Raw genomic sequence first — 12,817 nt, 5'->3', positions numbered from 1 at the left:
TTGAGTTTGAGTCTTGAATAAGAAAAGTACCTTCGGAGTAAATGAGACAGTTCGGCAGCTCCATTAACTCTTTCTGAATACTAGGTTGGTATTTAGTCTACCCAAACAATAATTTACTAAGTTTAGCATACCCAGACAGTAATTTGCAAAGTAATACCTTGAAGATGCTGGAAAGAGTTAATGAAGCCTCTGAAGTACCTTGTGTTTTCTTGGAGAACCTGTGTCAGCATTTCTAGTGGTTGTACTGGAGAACAAGTGTCCTTAAATCGAATGCTGATTGCAGGAATTGTTGCTAAATTTATGCTCCCATTTTTCGGTTTTTATCCCACTCCTGTCCTATCCCTGGCCCTTTTTTTTGCAAGACTCCTTTTTCTTATTCTGAGTGAGTGTTCCCCAGGGTTCATTCACTCCTGTACCTCAGGCTGTTTTGTGATGGTCTCTCTTCTCACCGGATTTAGCCCGGTGCCTTGACAACACGTGGTTTCTGGAGACCACTTGGTTCTTGCTGTCTTGTTCTTCACCTCCCATAATCTCCTGTATCTACCTCTCCACATCTTTCTCCCCAACTTTTAGTCTAATTTTCAACCAGCTGGTGACCAAACCAATTCATCTTCCTCCCTAAAACCAGCTCCCCCCACTGCTTCATTATGTTTTGAATAGCACTTTCTGCCACTCTTTCAAGAGCCTAATTTTGGAGCCATGGAAACTCCTCCCATCAACTCCAGCCTCCTTGGTGGAGCATCTGGATGAAACTCCCTTGGGGTCTCACCTCTCTCCCCTGTGGTGCCTACCGTCTCATCTCTGGGCCTCTACCCTGGGCTTGCTGCGCCCAGTGTCCTTCTTCCTCACTCTGCTCTGGACAGGCTACCATGTCAGATCCCTTGACATGTTACTCGAATTAGAGCATTTATCTCAGACACCTGCAGACAGTCTGTACTGGCATTCCAGGCCATTCACCATCTGAAAGGCCCATCTTTCTAGCTTCCTTTCCTGCGGACTCCTGTACCAGCGCACCTTCCGTGCTGTAAGATACTCTCCTCCCCCCGGAGTTGTTTTACTATTCTCCACACCCAGCAGGGCATGCCTTTTTCTCTGTGCACACTGATCCTTCTGGGACTATTCAGTGGAAGAAGCCAGGCCTGAAAAGGTACGTTCTGCACAATCCCATTTGTATGAATTCCAGTAAACAAGCAAAAGTAGTGTATGAGCTAGAAGTCATAATAGTGCTTACCTATGGGGAAGGGGCGGCCGACTAGGTGGGGCGTGGGAGGGCCACCCACTACTAGGGTGCTGGAAATGATTCGGGTGGTTGTTGCATGGGGATATACAAATGTAAAAATTCATAGAGCTGTACACAGCAGATTCCAGTGCTTGGCTCTATGTAAATTAAGCATCAATAAAACATAGACTAAAACAGTGTGCACCGTCTAAGGCTGTGATAGGTTTAAATTCGATAATGAGTTTAAAATGCTGCGCATAGAGACTACTGTGTGGGGAAAAATCCCCATGCTGCAGTAGGACAGAGTTCTTTTTCTCCTGAATTGTGTAGCAGATATTCCTCAACAAGACTAATTTTGCAAATAATTTGACCTTGAAGACCATTTTTTGTATTACATTCTTCACTTGAATCTTTATTGCCACATTTATTGCTCGGTTGATATTGTTGGTTGAATGTGGATACCTGTTTCTATTTTTGTTTAGCGTACATTTTTGATCATCAGTAGTAATAGTGGCAGGTGTGGTGTTTTGTGGAAAGCTTGTAATAGTTTTAATGTTTCCCCTCACCCAAAATGTTGCATACATCAAAAGAAGGATTTTGAGTTTATTTTAAAAGTATTTTACACAAGCTTAAGTTTGGAGTTATTTCCCTGGTTACCAGGGAAGCATCCATAAATGGGACTTAGGGGAAGGCTGGCCTGTTCTGGGGAAGGCTTTCTTGGCAGGGCTGTTAAAATGGGCTTAAATGATTTTTAAATAATAAATGTTTTGCAAGATGGTGGTTAGCAAACTTTAATGTGTGCATGAATCACCTCTGTACAAATGTGGGTTCTGACTCATTAGGTCTGGGGGGAAGCCTGAGGTCCTGCATTTGTAACCAGCTCTCAGGTGCGGCTGCTGGTCCCTGACACACTTTGAGTAGCCCAGAATTAGTGACATTACAAAGGGCAAAGCAAGAATAACTTAGCTTATAAAAACCACGCCACCAATTTGGGTGGATAGTGACCCTGTGAGCCATGTTTGTGTGAATATAACTGAAAGAACCCATTCAAGAAAGTACTAAGTCTTCTTTTAAAGTTTTAGTATTACGTGATTCCCCCCCCCCCCCCCCACGTTAGTGGGCCAGACTGGTTGATTTCATTAATTTGTTTTTGTTCCCTCTTGAAAATAACATTGTATCAGTTGAAATGGTCATGAATCCAATCAGAATTTTTAGGGAAAGAAATTTAAAAATAACTTGGAATCATTTGTGACTGCCCCTCCTAAAAAATAAAGAAAACAGAAAAACTAAACTAAATACCACTGGCAAGGCACAGCCCTTCCCCATTTGTCACCATGTTCCGTGAACAATACTTGACAGAATAACCACCGCTGTGCCGAATGCCATGTGAAGAGCCAATTTCACTGCTTCATGTTCTCCCGCTCGCTGTGGGTAGATTTCCATTCCCCTTCTCTGAACTGGGACCTCTTTTATTCTGTTGTTCCCTCTTGCTTGTCATATTCTTGACTCGGCAGAGGATGATTTTATACTCTGTCAGACTTCAACATCTGTCAGGCTATGATTTGAAACTGAGGAAAATCCAAGTTACAAATTGAAGAGGGAGATCCAGCCCTTTGATGTCGGGAAAGCAGTGCTGTCTGGGGACTTGTCCCCAGAGCAGTGCCCGCCAGCCCGCCACTAGCCTGCCTGCTGTTACAGGGTGACAGGAAGAATGTGGCTCTGCCTGCTGGCTTCTGGGCACATTCCTTTCTGTTTGGGACCAGAGTAAGTACCAGATATACACATTATTGAATTACTTAATGAAGATTTTGTAGCACATCTCTAATTCTGTTGAAAAGGCCGTTTCAGCCCCAGAAGCGTGTATGGGGACAGGGAGGGAGGAGAGAAGAGAGAGGAGCTTTTACATTCGAGAACGGGGTCCTCTGTGACCCTCAGGATGCATGGGAGTACTCCAAGGCCGGCTGTTTCTTTTCAGCCCTGAATTGGCAAGGGGACCGATGCAAGCTCAAGGGAAGGTTCTTAATAGGGCAGGACCATTTACCAAGGGGAGAATGCAGGGGTTCAGCTTCAGCCTTGACTCAGTGTTGCCATTCAGACACAGGAGATCTTGTTTAAGCTATGATTGAGGGCCTTCAGATTGTGGGTTGTGGTTTACAGACCCTGATATCTTAGAGGGGCGCAGCTCACACTGGTAAGAATGGGCCCCAGTGGTCTCTGTCAGAATCGTGTGTAATTGAATTATGTAGATGGTTCCAATAACAAAAATACCTTCACCTCCCTATCACCTTCTTATTGGGGAGATCTCTGCCTTCGAAAATCAGAGAACATACAGAAAGGTTGGGTGGCCATGAACATGTCTTTTCTCTCAAGCTCTGAGACTTTATCTGTATTGATAATAAGAATAGTGGTCCTAAATACTAAACACAGTTATTGTTGGATTGATTGAGATAATATATATGGAAAGACTATGGACTCAAAAGTATTAATCACATACTTATTTGTAAAATAATGGTCCTCCAGGGTTTTGCTTTGAGTAAATGGTCCTCCCCATGTGTTCAGGACTAAGTCAGCAGAAAAAGGGCAGTCCGTTCCTGCTTGCACTGTACTGGGGGAGATAGGGAGTGCTTTGGGATGCTATGCTATTTTTTTTTTTTAACAGAATGAGGGTGACAGAAAGGGAAGGATTGATGGTGAGATGGCACTGGGGACAGTGAAGAGAATGGTTGTGCATCTTGTAGACTTTCTTTCCTGAATACCATAATGCTTAGATGATTACAAAGAAATCAAGAATTATCAGCAATGTTTAAAAAGTGGGTGTGACTTCTATGTGTTGCTGGCTTGGAATGTAAGCTGGCTGAGAACAGAGCCTACCCAGTGATGTGTGTATTTAGTACAGTGCAAACTGGGATTGGTTGGGTCAGTTGGAGAAGGTGGCCCTGATGGTAACAGTGATAACCCTACCCTTGAATCTCACTGGGCCAGCCACTGAGCTGCTCCACGCTCAAAGTACGTGACCTTACTGGAACCTAGGGTAACTATTGTCCTCATTTTATGGTGGAGGAAACAGAAAGCTTAAGTAATTTGCCTAAGGTCGTATAACAAGTAACTGGCAGAGATTTGAGTCGAGATCTCCAAAGAAGGCCACATTGCTTCATAAGGCTAGTTTTTAAAATTTTTTTCCTCGGGGCGCCTGGGTGGCTCAGTCGGTTGAGCGTCTGACTTCGGCTCAGGTCATGATCTCATGGTTCGTGGGTTCGAGCCCCGCGTCGGGCTTTGTGCTGACAGCTTTGAGCCTGGAGCCTGCTTCTGATTCTGTGTCTCCCTCTCTCTCTGCCCCTCCCCTGCTCACGCTCTGTCTCTCTGTGTCTCTTGAAAAGAAATAAATGTAAAATTTTATTCCTCATACGAGGAATAGCCCACAAAGACTTTAAGATAGTCTTCCAAAGGTTTACATTTTCACTGAGGCTCACCAGACTATGGAAAGAAATTACCACTAATGGCCTACCTGGATTAGAGCAACCCTGCTCCTTGTCTTGGCCTGGGCTTTCTGGTGAGGTGTCAGAACAAAAGCCTCAGGAGTCCTGGAAAACAGTATAGTGACTATTTGAGAGCAAATGGGGGTTAATTTCCTTTCTATGTAAGGAAAGATGAACTTTCATGCAAATGAACACTTGGTCCATTTGGCCACTCGAGAGGACTTAAATCAGGTTCCATAACTATCAACTTTACTGTCCCTTTGTTGCAGGACAAAACACACAGACTATGTTATTCCCCCCTGAGCCCAGAGCAAATTATGTTGTGTTAAATAATCACAATGCTTTTATACTTAATTGGGCTTAAACTCCCCCCCCCCCCGCCCACCTCCAAACTATGTAGACATTTCATGGAGTCTGTCAATCACCAGAAGGAAAAAGACTCAACGTGTCACTGTTGTGTGGCTTGCAGACCAAGTTGTGAAATAAACATACCTTGAAATGTGACTTTCATACCTCATGTTTTTTATGGCCTTGCTCCTTAAAGTATGGTCCATGGATTGGGCTAAAGGCTTCAGCCTCACCAGGGAGCCTGTTAGAATCTCAGTCTTGATGCCAGGTATACTGAATCAGAACCTGCATTTGGACAAGATTCCAGGTGATTCCTGTGCATGTTCAAGTATCAAGTATTTATGGTACTTGACCCCCTCCAAGTTAATGATTAGGCTTCTTTCTTCTCTACAAAGTCCATTTCAGGGATCAAATCTATTTTGGACCTGGGCCCTAAAGAACAGCTGTCTCAGGTTTAGCTGTTTAGCATCAAGGGGCATTTTGCCATTTGTAGCCAAGTCTGACTTATTTATTAAACCTCTTCATCTGTCTCAATTTTTCTCTGTACTGTGTATACCATTTGTGATGCAAAGCTAGTGTGGTGTTCCTTTATTTGGGGAGAGGAGTTAATCCTGGCCTTTTGAGTGTAGAAATCTCAACCAGATTACAAACATGATGATCTCCTGTAGATCCCATTGAAGATAGAAGCCCATTAAGCAGTTGTATTATCCAGATATCTTCCTCCAGTTGCACAACTACTTCTTCCTCCAGCTTGTGCTCTTTCTTAGAGGGGAGGGTGAGGCATATAAAAAGTTGCTATGTGAGCACGTATACAGAGGTGCTCTACCTCTTTGGTTATTGTCTATGTCTCCTGCCCTCTCAGCAGGCAACCGGGGCCTGATTCTTGTCACTTACTGGCTTTGTCATCACGGCCTCTGTTTTCTTCACCCCAAAATGAAGGTGTTGGATTCGTACATTCTGGAGAAACTCACCAACCCATTTTTACCCTCTGCAGCCAGCTCAGCTCTTCATGACCCGTGGTCATTTCTGCCCGTGTTTCTGACACCTCTCCTTTCTACCCTTTTCTTCCTTCTCTACCCTTGCTGCCCTGGCCTTCCCCTGGGCTCCTCCTGCCCTCACTCACCTCCTTAAACTCCAGAATAGCATAGAAGTGATCAGTGTGTGGTTTTTGTGCACTGTCAAGGAGGGAGATTCCATGTTCAAGGACTCAGAGTTGAACTTGGGAATTTATGTGAATTTATAGTATCTCCACTTGATTATACAGTTCTCTTGGGAGTGCTTCAAGCAGAACTAGCCCTTCATGAATTTTGTTTTGTTTTGTTTTGTTTTGTTTTGTTTTGTTTTAGGGAGGAGGGCCCACTAAGTCCTTTTCAAATTCAGAGGAAGTAGGGTATCTTGGATCATTTTAGTATTAACTGTGGGTTTTTGTCAGGCCAGCCCTGTCTAAGGGGACCTCATTAGGCAGCGCTCTATAATGATGACAGAGCAGCTTAAAATGTCCAACTAAATGTAAATGATCTCAGAGCCAGTAGTTGAGTTTCACTTGAAAGCCAGTGAAACATCTAATTAAGGAGCAAAGGAGGATGTCAGAAGGATCCAAAGTCCTGAATTTTTGTTATATTGCGGTGGATTTTACTGGAGGATTCTTTATAAACAATAAAAAAACTTGGTTTTCCCCTTTTCTTTACCTGTGGAATAAATAGAACCAGCTCACGGGTTGGAATGTCCGGTAGATTGTATTACGTACTACCAGGGTTCAAATTTGAACTTGCAATATTTTTAAGCAAACTATACAATGGTAAACGCTTTTCTCCACTTCATGTATAATTATCTTGCTAAGCTTTTTTAAGCCCTACGTAAGGAGAAAACAGAAACATCTTGGAATGATTGTAAACTGGTGCCTATGACCCTGGAAGTGAACTGTTTTCTAATTACTGTATTACATGTATCACTTAAGGTTCTATACTCCTCCTCCTTGGAATCTTAGATTTTAAATAGTACTATTCAGAATGCTGCCTTCTGTTCTTGAGGCATAGTTGATACTTTAGCAGCGTTCAGTTTTATATACATAATTGTTGTATAGGCTGTGAAATTATTACTTATTAGATGAGTAATATCACAAGCTATGTACCTTTTAATTGTGTTTAATAATGTGAGACCCAGAAATGCCCCCTCTGTTCTCCTTTCGTGTACTGTGTATACCATTTCGTGGCAGGACAGTAGGGATGCACCATCATTGTTAAGCAGTAGGTAATAAAAGGGACTGGAAAACGGGAATTGGGGTTATTGAAAGTGTAAAACAAGAGAGAGTAGCTTGTAGATTCTTTCTGGTGATTAAAAGTTTGGTTTTCCTGGCTGTGCTAAGTACTGCAGAAAGATGAACCAGAGTGAGAGTGTCAGTCCTTCAGTAGCTCACATCCAAGGCAGGGCTCACCTGATGTTAGAGTTCTAGTCGCTGAATTGGAGCTCTTCAGAAAATGTTCCTGAGGCATGTAGAAATCAGGGCATCCTTCTGTCAGCCTTTCTTCTGCCTTGCTTTCAGTGCCATTCAAAAAGAGAGCGTTCTTTGTTCTGGATCTTTGAAATATGGATTGATCTGTTGCTTTTCAAAATTTAAGGTAACTGCCTCCAAGGTACTGTAGGCCTGATTCACAAAGCAGATTGCAGGCAGGAAGGAACGTTGTCTGTATCCTGAGTTTTGATAAGTGTTTTTTTTGTTGCTGTTGTTGTTTTTTTTAAATGGAGGACCAGGTACACAGGTTCTCAAATTAATTTGTCTGGAGTTGAGTCCTCTGAGAGCTGTTGGAGGAGGAGGTGAGAATAGCATGAGGTTTAAATGAGACAGGCATTGCACATTATGGTGCCTCCAGCTTTGAAGAGTAAGACATACATAGTGTTGTTGGATGAAGATGTCCATTTGTGAACATTCAGCAAGCCTAATGATTTATTTCATTTAATATACTTGGAAAGCTTTAACTTCTTTGTTGACCTGTAGCCACCAACAATTTGGAATCGTCTTCGCTATAGAGTTACATGTTTTCCCTGGGAAATAATACATAGCCAGCAGCTAGTGGGGACGGTATGAGAAATAAGAGAGAGATTGATTAACTCCATTCCACCCTCATATGCACAGCCTCATGGCTATGTGTGTGCACATGTGCATGTGTGTGTTAGCCCTGTTTTGTTTTTTTTAACTATATGACCATTTATGTGCAGCCCTGTTTTTTGTTTATAGCTGTATCACCATTTATGTGCAGTTCCAGAATAGTGGAAATAAGTTATGGTGAATAAAAATCATAGTAGAGGCTGCCATTGTTGGGGGAAGGAGGGGGTTGGCAGAATGCTAGATCAATTGGAAAAGAACACAGGGAAATTTCAGAGGTGATGGAAATGTCCTCTTCTGGATCGGACTGGTGGTTCCATGAGTGTATGCGACAGCCAGACTCAACTGTATCTTAAGATCTGTGCATTTAATTTACTATAAATTGTACCCCCCCCAAAAAAAAAACGTGAAATGCTTCATAAATGTGTCATCTTTGCACAGGGATCATGTTAATCTCTATATCATTCCAATATTAGTACATGAAGCACATTACAGCTTCTCTTGTTAGTTACAATTTTAAAGTTCTTTTTTCCCCATAGAAGACTTATAAGACTTGGTTAAACAATACAGTGATTGGAAAGATGATGTGGTCACACTTTGAAATATCTAATGTTTTGACTTCAGGTAAAACATGAATTGGAACCTCTTAGCACGTAGTATTTCATAAAAGTCACTGAACAAAAAAAGCCTTCATTATTAGAGGCTTGTTTCCTTCCTCCCTCCCTCCCTCCCTCCCTTCCTCCCTTCCTCCCTTCAAGAGAGAGAGAATGAGAATCCCAAGCAGGCTCCACACTGTCAGCACAGAGCCTGACGCAGGGTTCGATCCCATGAACCCATGAGATCACTACCTGAGCTGAAATCAGGAGTTGGATGCTTAGCTGACTGAGCCACCCAGGTGCCCCCATTAGATGATTTCACACTGAGATGTTCCAGGGCAAGATTCAGTGTTTTTGTAGAAAAATCCTTTCTTTTGGAACTCTCAAAGAGATAAAAAGTAACAAATCCAGGATGAAAAGTTACTTTAATTCTAGTATCATATATGAATTCCCACAACAGTGGCCATCTCAGGAATATGCAAAGACTTTTCTTACCATATCTCCTTCTTACTCATTGAGTCACTGTATACTAAATATCAAGTCCATGCCTGGCATAGTCCCAGGGGCTAGAGGCCCAGCAGTAAACACCACTCACAGAATTCATACCCATGTAGAGTTTACAGTCCCAGTAGGAGAGAAGGATAAAAAGTGCTTTGGAAAAAGTTAAGCAAGGAAAGTGAGGGGACCCTGGATTTGAGGGTGGCCTTATTGGGGTACATTTATGCAGATACCTAATATGATGAGGTCTTCTTTTGGATCTTTTGAATTTTGCACCACATACATATAGTTCCTCATCACAAATAAATATTAAGAAAGAATATACAGTATCAACTCTTGACCACGTTATGTCCTTCTGTTAGGATACTGGGCCCTAATGAAGTCTTTGATCCCAAAGATAAGAAAAGTAGCTGCTACTGAGTTGGTTAGTTTTATACATAAATTGCTTAAATTTTTATATTGAAGACTTTAATGAAATGGAATATTTTTGCTGTCGATTGCTGGATAATGTATTCGGAAACTTAGCAGTTTATTTTTTTATTTTTAAAGTTTACTTATTTATTTTGAGAGAGAGAGAGTGAGCACGAGAGAGAGCAGGAGTGGGGGAACGGTAGAGAGAGGGAGAGAGAATCACAGACGGGCTCCTGACCTGAGCCGAAACCAAGAGTTGGACACTCCACTCACGGAGCCACCCAGGTGCCCCTGAAGCTTAGCAGTGTAAAATAACACACAGTCATTATCTCACAGTTTCTGTGGGTCAGGAATCTGGGGCCCAGCTTACCTGGGTGCCTGCAGGGGAGGAGACGTCGCAGGGCCTGAGTATCAGGAGGAGATCCTTGGGGCTTCTTAGAGGCGGGCTGCTGTGTGGTGTCTCTCAGTAGCTGCATTTCATCCTGCCCTTTAAGGAGGAAAAAGAAACTATTTCCCGACTTTTTCATCCCGTTTTTCAGTCAAATATAGCACGCATCACAGGGAAGTGACGGTTGGCAAAAATAACAAAACAGTAGTGAAATTACAGAGTGAATGGCCTTTAATGGTTTTACGTTTTCTGTGATCATAGGCCCCATTGGCTGTTTCTTGTGTCAGCCTCCACTCTGCTGTCTGTCCTTCCCAGAACCTGGTGGCCTGCTGGGTCAGGACAGCACTAGGATTCCTGTTCGGGGCCATTCCACCTCGGGCTGCCCCGCACGCTACCCTGCTGGTCGCCGCCTCCACCCCTGGCGGTCTCTGCGGCTTCGGTTCCTCACAGTTGCTCAGTTTGGCCGAGGGTGATTGCCAGTAATGGTTTCTTCCTTTTGTGAGGCTTGCTTTCTCCATGAGCCGCTGCCTGTCTGGACCGTGCCTGGACCCAGTTGCAGCGCTGCGTGTCTGGAAGGTGGGGGCCGTGAGGAAACTCGCCTACAACACTGCCATCCTTCAGCAGCAAGCTGCCGGCTTGCCCTCTTCCGAAGCGAGTGTTCCGTGTTCCGTCTCGGGTTTCTCAGGGCTCCCCCTTCCCCCTTACTGGTTGGCAGAAGGGCCAGGGCCTCTTTGTTTCTCACTTGATCTGCAGAGCAGAAGTAATAGACTTCGGTAAACTTCTTGAGTGGTCCTCCCTTTCTGCTGGGACTGCTAGTCTTCGTGGCCTGACTCATCCTGTGTCTTCATCAGTCACGCTCCATACCTCCAGAGGTCTTGCTGAGCCTTTGCGTTGTAGTTTCTGCAATACCTACCACCTTAGAAACCAGAAAGCAATAAAAGGAAGAAAACCGTGGACATTAGGTAGAAGAGGACTTTGCTGGCCAGTACATGAAGCGGAATGTTAAGTGAAAATTATCGTGTGTCGGGTGAAATGTTTAGTTAAATTAAGCCCACCTCCTTCCCCAAACAATTTGATTTTCTTGCAAAAAGCTGCACAGGAGGTATTTAGTACAGTTCTTGGTATGTTATTTAAACTGGAACGGAATTTCAGCCTATCACCACTTCCTCATCATGCTTCCCAGCTAGTCTGAGCCCTCGCAGCAAGTTCTAGACTTTCAGAATGCCGGGTAACCTGTGCTGCGGAGATCGGAAGGTAAGCTTTATCTGTTGCATTTTCTGGGTTTGTGTTGTGTCTGGTTCATCTTTAGCTTTCGCTCCTTCTGCGTTTGAGTTGACATATTTCAGTTCTTGCTGCGCTGCCGCTGTTAGTTGGTATCTGTCCTGCAGAGCGTGGTTAGGTCCCTAACGGTATTCCCTCAGACTGGGTGGGATTACTAACTTGGGGTCCTGTTATTTGGGGCTCACAGACCCTTATAGGATTCGAAGGGTCTTTGGAGGCCAGCCGTTTACTCCAGGGAAACTCTTGGGTGAGTAGCAGGTTAAGGCTGTGCCTGAGGTCACCAGGCTGGTTAGTGACACCAGATAGAGCAGGGTTTCTTGGCTCCCGGCTCAGTATCCTCTCCCACACACAGTGCTTCTTCCCAGCTGCGTCACCTTGCAGGCAAGCTGAAGGCAGTCTCCTGTCTTCATTCTACACCCTTGACAGATGAACGCTTCTCTAAAACTTGAGTCAGTTTAGCTCTGGAAGGAGTGGGCCTTTGGATAATGGTCATTTTGGAAAGAAAGCTATTTTAGGGACAGTAGCTGCCAGGAGTCATTACGTAAGAAAGGACCCAAGAGTCTCAGCAAGGAGAGGATTTCCCTGTTGGTGCCATTTAAGTCATGGTATAAATTTCTCTCATGGTGTTTTGTTTGCATCATTTGGCTTAGATGTTGTTAGATGTTACTAGCTTCATCCAATTCCTTGTTTTGTGAAAATAGGTTTTTTGTTGATCTAAGTGGGCTTCTCTTTGTCAGTGTGCCGGAATAGTCGTTCTTGGACCGAAACGATGGCTTTTGAATCTCTCTGCTGTTTTCAGGCATGCCATAGGGGTTGTAAGATAATACTGTCGTTACCAGGAGGAGTTGGGTAAGGGCCATGAACACTGGGGAGAGAGCGGAGAGAGCCTGCCATAGGACCGAATCGCAGGCTTCTGCTAAAGCTTCTTGACTGCAGATTGTGGCAAAGGGGTAGGACTTGCAGCTCTTTAGATTCCTTGTATCTCTGTCTTCACATTGTTGTTTCCAAGCACCCCTCAACCATCTGCTGCTTCGGGCCTGGTCCAGTCGTGCTCTCGTGACCAGCCCCAGAAGCCTGACAGCTCTTCCTGTCTCGACTCCTGCCAGTTCCGACCAGCCGAGCTCCCAGCACACGGGAACAATGGGGCTCCTTAAAGACTCGCCTACTGTTGACACACAGAAGCACATTTCCTCTTTCTGAACTTCCAGACAGAGTTACCGTGGTGGCTTTGAAATTTGCTCTGAGACGAATACACTCAAAGGATTCCGTTAATCTATTCTGATTTACTTAGGAGGCGGCCGCGCTCATTATTTGACTTATGTTAGTGGTTAATTAACCAAACTAGAACATGTTTCCTTTTTACAAATTGAATGCTGAGAGAGTAACAAAGACCAAATATTTTACAACACACAGATCCTTGAGTTTGACTCTGAAATAGTATATTTTATTTTGCAGCAACTTCCGGTTTTAGTGACAATTAAATGCTGTTTCTATTAT

At 43.8% G+C, this 12,817-nt stretch overlaps 1 protein-coding gene, 1 non-coding gene and 1 pseudogene across 2 annotated transcripts in view; 2 read left to right on the top strand and 1 right to left on the bottom strand.

The window, feature by feature from the left end:
• The window catches only part of FOXO1 (forkhead box O1), a 96,966-nt gene that overhangs the window by 55,453 nt on the left and 28,696 nt on the right, over positions 1–12,817 (top strand). The window lies entirely within an intron of this gene.
• Positions 4,408–4,492, top strand: TRNAR-UCG (transfer RNA arginine (anticodon UCG)). Its single transcript has one exon. It is a non-coding gene; the product is annotated as a tRNA-Arg (tRNA).
• Positions 8,547–8,645, bottom strand: LOC113601200 (uncharacterized; annotated as a pseudogene).

The sequence above is a fragment of the Acinonyx jubatus genome, chromosome A1, assembly GCF_027475565.1.
Source record: "Acinonyx jubatus isolate Ajub_Pintada_27869175 chromosome A1, VMU_Ajub_asm_v1.0, whole genome shotgun sequence".
Classification (NCBI taxonomy): Eukaryota; Metazoa; Chordata; class Mammalia; order Carnivora; family Felidae; genus Acinonyx; species Acinonyx jubatus.
The sequence above is the reverse complement of the archived record's forward strand: the minus strand, read 5'-3'. Positions and strand labels throughout refer to the sequence as shown.